Genomic DNA, 14239 nt, shown 5'->3' with positions numbered 1-14239 from the left:
ATGCCTCCTTTTAAAATTAGTAAATGGGCAATTATTGTCAATTTATTTACTACTTCTTATAATTACATTATCTATGATTAACTCACTGGAGTCTAATTTGGTCTGGAATTATTTTGTAGGAGTCTCCATCATTGGGCATGGGGTGAGAAAAGCCTCGTTCTTTTGTGCTCACAGAGCTCAATTATGAACTTGGAGAGGGACAAAGCAGAGGATGAGAAAGGGCAGGCGTCCCAGTCTTGCTGAGTTGCAAAGTCCCTCCACATTCATCATTTCATTTGATACGTAACACTAGCCGTATGAAGTAGCTATCATAGCTATTATCATCCCATGCCTACAAACTGGGAAGTGGATCCAGGTCAAATTGTGACATGGTGCCCAAGACAAAATTAGAACTCACATGGACATCCTGTTGGTCCATCTTCCCCAACATACTGCAACTCCAAGGCTAGATCATTGATTAATAATTTTAATGGTGATCATTTCTGTAGTATTCTCCTCAAGTTATGATTGTTAAAACGCTAGGTCCAGATAATGGTTAAACAGTGACATTACTGTTGAGGTCAAAGTCTTGGACAAGTTGGTGTGTTCTGCAGCTAGAGAAGTTTTGTAGGATTGTGGGAACAGAAAAGCGGACTATGGGGTGTAAAGGTAGATATGAGAAAGGGGAGGTGGTGGAAATACTTGTCCCCAATATGGCAATATGGAGAGTGGAGAGATGGAATGCTGGCTTGGGGGTGGGGGCAGGACTAAGGAAAGTTCTCTCTCTCTTCTCCTTAAAAATGAGAGATGAAGTAGAATCTGATTGAAAAGGAGTGGCTAGGTGAGAGGGAAGGAGCCTGATTAGGAGATAGGAGGGGCTGGACCCTGAGCTGAGATGGAGTAGACTGGAGACTCTTCTGGAGCAGGAGTAGAGAGGGGAGGGAGAGGTGAAGATACAGAGGAAGTGTGAGTTTCTTGCACACTTCCTACCAGTTCCATCCTTATGGCACTTAGGGTGGTTGCAGCAGGAAGCAAGCTACACCATCCAGTCGGGCTGCTTCCTGTCCCCTCCAGGCACAGGCCTCCTGACTCTGGACCTCTGGCAGCTCCTCACCGCCCTTTCCAGTTGGTTCTGTCTATTTTGTGGCATCAGGCACTGACCCTGCCAGGTGCAACCCCAGTCGTTCCCTGTGGCCTCTCCTGAACCTCTAGCCTCACAGAACTCTCCTGGGGATGATTTCAGTAGTAAGTATAGAAATGTATTTGGGCAGTTATTTTCTTTGTTGTTGATTTATTTGATTGCTAAATCGTTTAGAAAACTTACGCTACACAGTGTACAGAAATATCAGGCTATAGCTATACAATAGATTATATTTAGCAATTTCTGTTTATAAAGGGTTTTTTTCTGGGCCTTGGACAGGAATAGGTTTCCATATTGTTTCTAAGGCACACAGTTTTCCTATTTCTCTTTTAGCTCCTTTTCCAGTGACAAAACCTCTCAAGCCTATGTAGGAAATATTTTCAATGAGACCTTGAAGCACATATGGGGCTTTTTCCCTGCCATAAACTTCTCCTATTATTATCTTCGTCTTCAAGTTCCCTTTCTAATAGAAGGTGTTCAGAAGGCTTTTGAAGGCTGAACCAGATTGCAAGAACAGCTTCCTCAAGCTCCAGAGTCATTGGACCGTTTTTTTCCAGGGACAGACTCATCCTCTAAAAATTCTTTTTGCTCTTCATACTTGCTGGTGGCTGCTTTCCCTGCTAGTGAGACTGTCCATGGCAGGACTGTGATGGTGCTGGGACTTGTTTTGGAATCTGCCTTTCCCCTTTGGGGACCCCCTGTCTGCTGTTCTGCATGTCTAATATGCTCACTGTCAGCCTCATGCTATACCCTGGCAGAAATGTGTGTATATCAAGGTTGAAATATATTTTGTTGGGCAAGCTCAGAGCCAGGTGCCAACAGGTAGGTCTTCTTTGCGACTTAGTTTTTCTTTCCTTTTCTATTTTCTTGCCCTACTACTCTTTGTCACTCTGGTTTATTATTCCATGTTGGGCATATGATGTGTCACCTCCACTTGAAAGATGGTTTTGTCTGTCTCAATTGAACGTGACCTCCATGGGAACAGAGGCACTCTGTTTTGAACCTGCTGTGCCTCTACTGGCTTAGCATAGTACCTGGCACCTGGTTGGGACTCCACACCTTTTTCTTAAACTAACCCTCGAGGGAATCTGGCTATCAAGTCAAGGCCTGCTTGAGTCCAAGCAGCAGTGAGGAGACAGCAGAATTGAGAATAAAGATATCCAGATTCACCTCCCCTCACTTCCATCAGCTGGCTGCTAGCCACCATGAACCTCACTGCTACCACCTTCCGGTAAAGTGAGCCACCCCCTGAAGCTCCTTGCAATGCTGATATTCTTTGGATTTGGAGGAGGAAGGGAAGTATAGAAGAGGATGTGGGCTTTGCTATCTGGTGTGGGCTTATGTTCTGGTTCTGATACTAACTTGATGATCTTCAAAATGTGAAGTTCAATTATCCCTAAAGATAGGAAGACACGGCCAGGCTTGGATTTACAAGTGGCCACCCTATTCTTTCCTTTCTGGAGAAATAAATGAGGATGTTAACAAAGGATACCCACTTTCCAGCCTACCAGACTTGACTTCGAAGCTGACATGCACAGCACATGTGAGATGCTTGCTTTTCTTCTGACAGACATGATGTGGCAGGGACATGGCTTTCCATTCAGATGATTGAGGATGTGATTTGATATTTCTATTTAATCCTTAGACAATATCCTTATTGGGTCAACTCAAATCCCAACAAAGCCTTATGTGAGGGGCAGTTGGTCCCTGTTCACAGAGTACAAATATTTTATCAAAGTCCTCATCAAATGCCTAATGTGTGCAGGAAAAATAGATTCGAGGCACAGAGGAACTTAAAGTTAAGAAACACACCCAGAATCTATAAAACCAATAGACTAGTATAACGAAAATCAATGAAGAGAATTTTAGTCTCTGAGTCAGAAGACTAGAATTCTGTAAAGCTCTGTGGCTTAACTGCTTATGGAATAGTGGTTCTGAGCCTGATCTCTGGATTCAGAAGGCCTAGATAAAATCTTGGCTTTGCCCTGGACTTGCTGTGTGACTTGGGTTATCACAAGGTTTAATTAATACACATAAAACACTCAAACCTGTGCCTGACACCAACTGTGTTATCTCTAGTGATGTTATCAGCAACATTATGAGCTATATGAGGACAGATATGTCAATTCTATCTTTATGCAGCAATGTCCTCATTCATACAATGAGGACAGGACATTTTCTCTTCAGACTATGCTGAGAAGATTCTTCCTCCTCATCTGACTCCACATTTTTTATTATCTTGGAGTTTCACACAAGTTTTTACTTGAAGAAGAGGCTCTGAAAAAAAAAGTTGCAAGTCACTAGGCCCTAAGGTCTAAGACCCATCCTTAATAAAAGCATTTGATTCTCTGGAGTGAAAAATATACAGTAGACAATAGATAGTGAGATAAAGTGGTCTCAGAGGCTGCCATAAGCCGGGGAGGCCTCCTTGGAGGAGGTGAGGTGGAAAGTTAAAATTTATGAGTTTCTAGCAGTTGATAAACCTGAAAGAGCAGTTGCAATCCCTAAAGTGTTGGAATTGTGGAATACTAATTATGTGGGGAACCAAAACTCTGGAGAGGGAAAAGTTTCCAAGCCTAAGTCAGACATATTCCCGGACTGAAGGAAAGTGGATGGGAAGACAAGGGCTTAAGTAGAATTGTCCCAAGTGGAAGTCTGACCCAAGTATGAAGCAACCAGAGGCACAGATCACTGAGGAGGTCAGCACTACTCCATACGCTCTCTTGCATGGATGGGAGAACAAAGTCCAAAGGAAGCAGGCTCTCATCCATGGGCAGAGTTACTGGCTATGGCAGCTACTAATCAGCTGTTGATCAACTAGCTTTTGACCTTCTTCCCTGGCAGTAAAAATCCCAATTTTTTCACTGGGCACATTATTGATTGAATTAAAGAAAACATTTCCTAGCCTCCTTTGGTTAAGGGCTTCCAGGAAGGAATTTTTAGAAGCATGTACCCCGTTGATGGGGTACCATTTGGTGCTCCCAACCCCACTTCTTCCTGCTTCCTATTTGGATGGCTCAGATCTGCGGTGGTAATCTCCTATCATGAAGTCACCTTGGAGATGGAACCCATGTGACTAGGGATGGTAGAGTAGAAAAGCAGAAGAAGCTTGAGTCCTGGGGACATCACACAGCCACCATATTGTCCTTGTAATGTGACCTCTGGGCTTCTTGTGAGAGAAACACACTTTCTTCAAATTTCAGCCATTTGATAGCCCTGGCTTTCTTTTAGCCATGGAAAGCTCTAGAGAAGCTGGGCCTGGCCAGGAACCTGGTGCTGCTTGGCTACCTCACTTGGTGGAGCTCCTTCCACGACCCCACTGCCCCCGTGTGTGGGGCTGTGTCCGTGTGTGTGCCTGAGCAGAAATCCAAAGCCAAAATGATTTTCAAAGCTGTCAGCTCTGCTCTCCTGCAGCCCCTGTCCCCATGCCTTTCTCATTTCCACTGGAGGGAAGAGAGGCAGTTGGCGACTCAGTTTTTCTTTCCTTTTCTGAATTGTTTACTCGATTGCACAATGTACACTGCACAGAATGTTATAATGCTGATCTTTCTTTTTGGATTTGTTTTAGTTTTGTTTTAATGAAACATTAATACATACGATCGAATCCTCTTTATATTCTCTTGGTGCTATTTTTCTCCTGAAAAATCATTTTCCTGAACTTGTTCTCATTCTTCTGCATTTTTGTGCTTTTACCGAACATACTTTTGGGTCTATAAATAATTAATGGCATTGTTTTGTATGTTTTAAAACATGTGCCTTCATGGATACTGTGGTTGATTTTTTTACACTCAGTTAAAGTTTTCAAATATCATCCTTTTTGATATGTGGGTCCAGCTCACCGAAGCTCACTTCTGTGGCTGTCCCCTGCTTATACGATGCCCTACTGATGAGTATATAGGTTGTTTCCCAGTTTTCAATATTGCAAATAATTCAGTAATGAAAATAATTTTGCATGCCACAGGAATAAGAGTTTTCCTAGGGTATGTATTCTAGACATAAAACTAGTTGTTACAGGGCATGCTTATCTTCACTTTTAGAAGATATTTCCAAATGATTCTTTAAGGGGATTATAACAATTTGCATTCCATTTGGATGACACTATCCATTTTCCCACAGAATCTTGGCGATGTCAAACCTTCTAATTTTTGACAATGGGAGAGGTGTGGGAGGGTATATTTTTGCTTTGGCATTTTTTTTTTTTTTCTGATTACTAGGGATGCAGGGTATCTCTTCATATCTTTGTAGGCCATCTCTGTTTCATTCCTGTGAACTGCTTGTTTTCATATTTGGCACATTTTTATGGGGTTCTTTATATTGCAGTCAGTCTACTTTCCCTCCACGTGTTTTCAATATTAATCTTTTGTTGGTTAGATGCATTGCAAACTCCTCCTTCAAATCTCTCATTTGTCTTTCAGTTTTGTTCATGGTGTCTTTGGTCATATAGAAATATTAAATGCTAATATCATCAAATTCTTTCATCTCTTCATATTTTGGGGGGATCTTAAGAAATTCTGTCCTTTTTTTTTTTGGTGCTAGGATTGAACCCATTGAACCCATGCTTTGTGCATGCAAGGCAGACACTCTACCAACCGAGCTATATCTCCAGCCCCAAGAAATTTTTTCCTGATTGGATTTTATAAAACTTATTTCTCTAAATTTTCTTCTAAAATTTTTTAAAAATGTTTTTTAAAACTTTAAAAAATCCTTTAGCTTTTAATCAATCTGGAATTTATTCTCAATATTTTATATGAAATACAGTGCTGATGTTAATTCCCAGTACGAAGAGCCTATTTTGGTGACATTGTATGTCACATGTCCCATTCTGGGCCTACTTATATGTAATTTCCCTTTGTTTACCAATTTATAAAATGGCATGGATCTTTTTCTGAACTTTCTGGTTTATTCCATTGGTCTTGACAGTAGTGTAAGTTCTTCTCTGCATCCTTCTTTTGACCATTTTTAGCCATTTTTACTTCAGTATGAATTATATGGCTAGTCGTTTAATACACAGCTTCCTTTCTACCTCCTTCAGCAAAGTTTTCTCTCCCATCCCAGTCATTCCAAAGATCTAGGTTCCAGCCCTAATTATGCCACCCAATGCCTGGAATCCTTGGGTAAGTCACCTAGCCTCTCTGAGTTTTAGTTTCTTCAGCTCTCAGATCTACTCTGCCTACCTTACAGGGCTGAGGAAATGATTAATTGAGATAAGAATGTGAGAATGCTTCAAAGCAATGATCTCAGGATGGCCTGAGACAAAATGTGAAATTCAGACTACTTTTCCCTCAGAGTTTTCCTCCTGACCCTCCATTTTCCCCAAACTTCCAGTGTTGAGATGCAAAGATCTTCAGGGGTTGGGGGGCACTTATCATGATAAGGGGTTAGAGGCAGCTTAAATTCATAAGCCTGAGTCCCATTTTACACTATCACTTTGTGACTTAAGGTTAGGTACTTAAATGCTTTGAATCTCAATGTCTTCTTCTTTATAAGAACCACAATAATAATTTTCTTCTCCAAGTAGTGTTGTGAAATTCAAAAGATATAATATGGGTAAAAGTGAGTGGTAAAAGGTGAGGCCCTATAGGAATCCCAGGCATGGGTGTTCTTGGTGACATTGACATGTGGAAATGACTTGCAGGAAGGCAGGATGTTTGACATGTCGAAGTGCTTTACCCTCACCACTTGAATCAAGGCCTGCAGGAGAATCAAACCTATTTTATTTCCAAATATGTTTGACCCAACACAATGTCTCTGCCTTCTTCTGAAAGAATCAGTTGGTCTTTTTCTTAAATATCATTTCTTTTAGGCTTTGTAGACTGGGTGTGTGGAGAGGTAGAAGTGGTCAAGTAATCCACGGTGTCTGGACAACTGGCAGTTACCCAGATGCAGAGGCTATGCTTAGTATTGACCTCAGGGAGTGAGATCCTTGGGGGTTCAGGGAAGTGAACAAATCTGTCTCTATATCCTCCTTGCTGAGTGCAGACACTATTCAGTTAAAATGAACAGTGAGGTCAGCCCTGATGTAATGTGAAAGCACCTCCCCTGGAGTGAGCATATGGCTCTACCCTGCATCTTTCTAACCCTTGCTACTCACACGACTGCAGCATCTCTCATTCCTGTGCCAGGATCAGACTTGGGCTTGGGCCAAGTGACATTCATGGGCCAGATGATTCAAGGCTATCGCCCACTTGCTTCATCTAACACAGAATGTCCTTTTCCTTGGTAATTAAATTCTTATCCTTTCTTTAGTTCTACTAAAGAGGATGTTTTAATCTATTTTTCCAGCTACTTCCATGGCCAATCCTGGACTGTACTTTTTTTGACCACCTGCTGCAAGTTGTTAGTATATAAACCATTATCATGATACTTACCCTGCCCTCAGCCTCTGCCAGCGGCCACTTAGTTCTCTGCTGTGGTTTGGACAGAGCCCTAGATTTCTGACTTGGGTTTGGATGTTAGTCTCCAGAGTGCATGATCTGTGTTATGGTTTAGATCTGAAATCTCACCCAAAGTCTTGTGTTGAAAGCACGGTCCCCAATGCAGCAAGTTTCAGAGGTGGAGCTTTTAGTCAACAAGTGGATCCTGGGGGCTCTGACCTTACCAGTGATAGACTGACCTATTGATAGCTGACTAGACTACTGGGCGGTGGGACCTAGTTGGGGGAAGTAGGTCACTGAAGACATGCCACGGAAGGGTTTGTCTTCTTTACACCCCTTCCTCCTTTTCTCCCTTTGCTTCCCAGATGAGCTGAGCAGCTTCCCTCTGCTATAGCCTTCCGCCATGATGTTTTGTCTCGCCTTAGATCCAGAACAATAAAGCTGATGGAGCATGGACTAAAACCTCTGAAGCTGTGAGCCCAACATCTGCAGAAGGGTAGTAGACACCACAGATAAATCCATAAAGGTTTCTTCCTCTAGGTTGTTTTTCTCAGATATTTGTCTCAGTGATGTAAAGCCAGCACAGCCTGTTGCTAACTCTGAAATCCACAGCATTTCTGATACAATCTCAATCTCCTATCCCCGTGTTATTCCCACCTGCTTTTACTCCCATTTTCATGCATCTTACTCTGTTTTCAGACACCATCTCATCTAGCCTTACACCAAAGATGAAGCACATAACACTCTCCCTTCTGATTTCTAAGTTGTGAGTCCAGGACCACTTTGAGAGATCAACCAATCAAGTATCATTCTGAACCCACCACAGTTGACCTTCTTTTTTATCACATAGATACATGAAGCTTAGGAATGGGTGCTCTAGTCTGAGGTGTGATCGCCTGCTTGGATTCTGCTTAATAAATGAAGAACATATTACTACACAACTGTTGGAAGCTGTCAGAAGAGAGATGACTCGGTCACATCCTAGAGACTGCTTGATGTGGTCACAGAGGTCAGAGGGAAAGGGGTTTAAATGCTCAGCTCCTCATGACAATTCCAAAGGGCCATCCTATTCTAGGGATCCCCATGAAGTCAACCTAGGCCTTGTGACAAGCCTGAAGCCTACCCTTTCCCACTGCACATTATTGCTACCCTCCCTTCCTGCCCCTGTAGGGGTTGACCCTAAGAACATTCTTACTTTGACTATGTAAGCCTCCATCTCAGATACTGGTTTCCAGGGTCCCAATCTGCAACAGTTGTCCACAGCTATTTCTTGTTCAACCAACTAACTCTCTTTTGAATTACTATCTTCTTCCTTTCTTCTTGGTGGTAAACAAAATAGTGCCCACCCCCACTGAAAAGTGTGCACATCCTCATCCCCAGGAACCTGTGCATGTGTTACCTTTTATGGCAAAAGTGATTTTGCAGATGTGATTAAATCCATAAATTCAGTCTAATCACATGAGGTCTTAAAAGTGGAAGAACTTTCTCAGCTGTGGTCAGAGGTTCGACTATAAAAGAATCACAAGCCAAGGAATGTAGGAAGCCTCTGGAAACTGAAAAGCACAAGTAAATGGATTCTCTCCAGACTCTCCAGAAGAAAACACAACCCCATCAACACATTACTACATGGGATTTCATCCCAGTGAGACCCGAGCAGATCTTTGACCTACAGAACTATAATAAAATAAAACTTCATTGCCATTTTAAGCCGCCAAAATTTGTGGTAATTTGTTACAGTAGACACTAATACACTCCCTTGAGAATTGTCCTAATACTTGTTCTTTTGTACAACTTTGAATATATGCTCACCTGTCTGAATTCTCTCATCTGTAAAATGGACATTTTGGTTCGTATGTTGCAAAACTCCTTCCAATTCAACATTTTATGGTTCTAATTGGCTGAATTCCCTATTTTGCAACATTTTTCTTTTCCTTTATTTTTGTACCAGGGATTAAACTCAGGGGTACTCAACCACTGAGCCACATCTCCAGCCCTATTTTGTATTTTATTCAGAGACAGGGACTCACTGAGTTGCTTAGTGCCTTGCTTTTGCTGAGGCTGGCTTTGAACTTGCGATCCTCCTGCCTTGGCCTCTGGAGCCCCTGGGATTACAGGTGTGCACCACCATGCCTGTCTTTTCTTTTCCTTTTAATGAGGCACTGCCAACCTGACTTTCTGATGACTCTGCTGAGGAAAGCTTAAATGAGATGCTTTAGGAAATAGTGGAATAGCCAAGCCCCAGGGTCAGGGATGAAAATCCTTTTCTTTTTGACTGAATTCTTCTGATCTGTCTTTATGTTGATTTCTAAATTTCCTATTCTCACAACTCCTTGTGACCATGAAAAAAAAAATCCTTCTTAGCTTGTGACCAGTTTATGAACTAAACCCTGAGACTGATGGATTTTCTCACTTTTCTCTTTACTAATGGATTTGCAGATATATTTCTTTCTCTGGGTGACGGGGGTATGCAGAGAATAATTTGTTAAAAATTGTAGGTAACAAACTTGGAGGTGGGATCAGAGGTGTCAGTGCTCTGGCTGCAGGGAAAGATTCACTCAGCCTTTAGGAGAAGCCTCCATTTTTTAGTATTTAAAAAAAAATGTTTCTATCCTGAATTTTGTCATAAGCAAATATAGTAAAATACTACTGTAATTAAAAGACTTCCAAATCCACTTGTGAAAGAAAACCAGGACACTAAAATGTGATAAAAATAGAGCCTCACTTGGCTCTTTTGCCCCCCCCCAGAGGCTAACAACACAGTTGCCACTTTATTAACTGCTTTGTGATAAGAAAAGCTGAGCTGGCTGCAAAATAGTAATGGCAGCAGGACAGAGATAATGGCGAGTTTCTGCTGTACTTGCTTAGCATGCTGTGATTCTCAAGGCACTGTAAAATTTCTTGTCTGAGCCCCAAGTTCTCCGTATTTTCCTAAGAAAATAAAGGGAGTAGAGAGGTGCGCACCATTTACTCCATTCGACATTTGGGGAAAACGTGGCCTCATCTGAGTCCAAATTACTCTTATTGCCTTCACAGCAGTCCATAGCAGTTCTGGGGATGGGACTGGTCTCCACCTTGAGGTCTCTGTCTACTACAGCTCATTGCTTCTGGCCATTCAGGTCACCCCACACAGAGTCCAGCCTATCTCCAAAGACTTACATTGCAAACCTAGGGTTACAGAAAACACTTGGCCCTTCCTATTACATTCAACAGAAAACAAAGTCACTGAAGAATTAATCCTAAAGTTAGCTTGAAGAAGGCCCATGAGCTGAATGGAGGATAAACAAAACTATAAGAGACTTAGAAGTGAATCCCAGATTGTACCTGCCTACCAGGGTTTGTGATTCTGGCCAGTGTTTTCTCAATAAACAGACCCGTGGTTACTCACTTTTCCTCTTTCTGGAGCCACACTCATGTTTTTTGGAGACATTTCCAGCAACCTGCTATGTTATAGCCTTCGTAAAGGGTGATTGATAGCATTATTACTTCCCCACCAAAGTGGCTAGAACACTGATGTCTTGAAACCTCAATGGGTTCTTATGACTTCCAGCATCGGCAGGCACATCTAGAACCTCTGGTGAAGGACAGCCTTATTTATAGTCTTGTTATCATGATAAAGAGATATGATTGGTATTAGAATTCCCTCACCTAGGGCAGTTGATAAATCAACTAATTCTTGCTCCATGATGGATGTATGAATTCCCACCCAGAATTTTTCTGGCAGGAACTTTTGAACACTATAATTTTTCTTGATTGAACTCATGGTGTGTGTTCTCAGATCACATATTGGAGCTTTTGGGAAGTGAGTGCCATCTAAGAACTACCTCAAGGCTGCTTCCATCAAGAGAAGGCCCTTATGTCTGGTTTCTGCCAATGGGATATGAGTGGAAGTGATGAATGTCAATCGTAGGCCACAGTTGGTAGGAAATGGCATGCCATCTCCATTTTCTCCTTCCCAACCAACCACTTAGATGCAGATGATCCAACCTAAAATTTGTTGGCTTTAGAAGACAATGAAGCCAGATAGGAGCCAGGTGGGTTTCCGAGTCACCAATTAGATAAATTCCAAATTGGAACTTATTAGAGGGGAAAAAAAGATGATTCATATTTAAATCACCAAGGTTTGGCTATTACCTGTTATAACAGATATTGTATTAGAGATCCCAGTGAAAAGAGACCCACTAGTATGAAAGGTCTGAATCCCCTGCCATCTTGGAGACTACTACCTTCTTTCCTCATTCGTACCAGCTTGCCCATCCTGAACAGCTTCTTTTTTTAGTGCTCTGTGTAGGTATAGAGCAGCTGATCTGCCTGTCAAGCAACCAATAAATCTGTGCTTGGCAATAGAGTAGTTTTCATCAGAAAGTGACCTTAAGATAACATTTACATTGCTGAAGAAGTCATTCCAAACCTGAACTAGTAGCATCCCAACTCAGGCCCTCCTGGTGACATGAAACAGGAAAACTAATGAAGTGTGGAGATTATTAATGACTTTATCTTTTCTCTCCCATCCCCTCTCCTTTTTCAAACTTGCAATTATGTTCAGCAGTGTCAGATCTGTTCATCTATTTTTGACATATAAATAGAACCTCTCCCTTTGGAATTTTGCAGAGGAAATAGCCATGTGATTATGCTAGTCATGACTGAAGGCAACGAGAACTGAGCTGGGAAGACACCGGCACAGGAGACAGGTCTTCAGGTTTCCTACCTGCTCAGGCCAATCACTGTCCCTCAGTGGTAACAGTGACCTCAGAGAGGAGCATAATTCTAGTTTTTCATGGTATTATTATTGGTGATAACAGCTATTTTAGAAGACACAATCATAGCAGCAAGTTCTAGAACACACTTACAATTTCCTCAGTCACAGTGGTCTTGTGAACTTCTGTTTGTCTTCAAGTAGTAAGCAGGATATAGTCCTGTAAAGAGAGTGCAGGTCAGAAACACAGGAGCATTCACATTGCTTTTTTTAAAAAAATTAATAACATTTATTCTTTTTAAAAATTCTAAACTAAACCAAAAAAACACAGATTAAGAAACAGGACATCCAATTCCTTTATTTTTCCACCATCCAGGTATAACTACTAATAACCCATGAGACACTTAGATTGTTTCATGAAAAAAGAAAAAGAAAAAAAATACAAAATTGGTTTTAGTTTACAAGACAAGGACCATACTTCACATACTGTTTGTGATTTTCTTGTCTTGTTGAATAAGATATTATGAATACCTTTCGCTAATAAACAGACTTCAGCTTTGGTCGATAGCACCCAAGATGGGTCCCAGTGACCCCTGCCTCCTCCTGGTCTCATGATTGTGTAATTGTGTAATTCACTGCCATCGAGTGTTGGTTGAACCTCTGACTGACTTCTCACCAACAGAACAGGGCAAAAGCGTTGAGATGTCATTTCTGAGGTTAGGTGACAAAAAGACTCTATCCTTGATTCACACTCTCTTGCCTTCTGACTTGCTTGCTGTGGTGAAGCCATGTCATGAACTGCTCTGCAGAAGTGCCCATGTGTCCAGGAATTGCAGGACACTTCTGACCTACACCCTGGGAAGAGCTAAAACCTGCCCAACCATGGGAATGAGCTTGAAAGTGGCTCCTCTCCACAGCAAGCCTAAATGCCTGTGGTCCCAGAAGACTCCTTCTCCGCTGTCTTGTGAGAAAACCGAGTCAGACCCTGTTAAGCTGTGCCCAAGTCTCTGACCTGCAGGAACTGTGACATATGTTGGTTGTTCCAAGTCATTATTTTTTAGGGCATCACAGTCATAGATAACTAGAATAATCTACAAATTTTTAGTAGCTGTTCAGAATTCTAATGTAAGACTGTATCAAAATTTACTCAATCTTTTATTGCTGCACATTTTGGTTATTTTATTTGTTTTCCTATTATAAATGAGGCTACAATGAATATTGTTGTAGCTAAATCTTGGTGCACATTCTTCATTTTAAGAATAAATTTCTCAAAGTGGAATAACTGGATTTTAAAGGTTAGGCTTCATTTAAGATTTTAATAGGTTATTTCTCAAACATTTTCTGTAGAATCATACCTATTTGTACTCCTGATAGCTATAGTTGGGAGTGTATGTTTGGTTAATTCTAACCACTGCTATTTGAGCTGTGTTTCCATGCAAACGAATTAGAAACAAAAACAAAACCAAAGAATAAAAACAGGTAAGGTGAAGTCAACATACAACAGGCTCTTTTGAAAATCCTAAGTTTATTTAAGTCACACAACAGGTTTTTCAATAAATTCAACTTTTATATTACCAGGCTCAACCAGCTGAATTTAAAGGATATTCTTTTCAAAACATTTTGTACACATAGATACCACCACCATTTCCAAATTGCTGCCCCCACTGTTGGGGAAGAATAAGTATTTTAATAAATGGCATGTATTTTAACAGGCTCTAAGCCCTGCTGTTGGCTTAAGCTAAGGGTGCAATTTCAGGAATCTAAATAAGTAAATAAATGAGGAAAAAAATCCATGTTAATTGCAGTAATTTGCGGGACTTTCAAATTCTTAATTAAGCAATAAAATAGGATTCATTAACCATGCCCACTATAGATGGCTCATATAGATCACCATTATGACCAAAACCAAGACCTAAAGTCACTGAAATAAATGAAATAATAGAGATCACTGGTGCATTATTGGCCAGGAGGTATAGGCACAAAAGGAGGAATGAGAGCCACACAAAATACCTATCCTCCGTAAGTGGTCCCCTTCCTGGTCGAAGGATTACA

General features: G+C 41.3%; 1 long non-coding RNA gene across 2 annotated transcripts in view; it reads right to left on the bottom strand.

The window, feature by feature from the left end:
• The window catches only part of LOC124082014 (uncharacterized), a 376643-nt gene that overhangs the window by 107489 nt on the left and 254915 nt on the right, over positions 1 to 14239 (bottom strand). For both annotated transcript variants that reach the window (XR_009225308.1, XR_006848222.2), the window contains exon 2: positions 12342 to 12407. This is a non-coding gene — a long non-coding RNA (uncharacterized LOC124082014). The remainder of the gene's footprint in view (positions 1 to 12341; positions 12408 to 14239) is intronic.

The sequence above is a fragment of the Marmota monax genome, unplaced genomic scaffold (assembly GCF_021218885.2).
Source record: "Marmota monax isolate L192 unplaced genomic scaffold, Marmota_monax_Labrador192_F-V1.1 WCK01_AAM20220418_F8-fsc00031, whole genome shotgun sequence".
Taxonomy (NCBI): domain Eukaryota; kingdom Metazoa; phylum Chordata; class Mammalia; order Rodentia; family Sciuridae; genus Marmota; species Marmota monax.
Note: the sequence above shows the minus strand (reverse complement) of the source record. Positions and strands in the feature narration are given on the sequence as shown.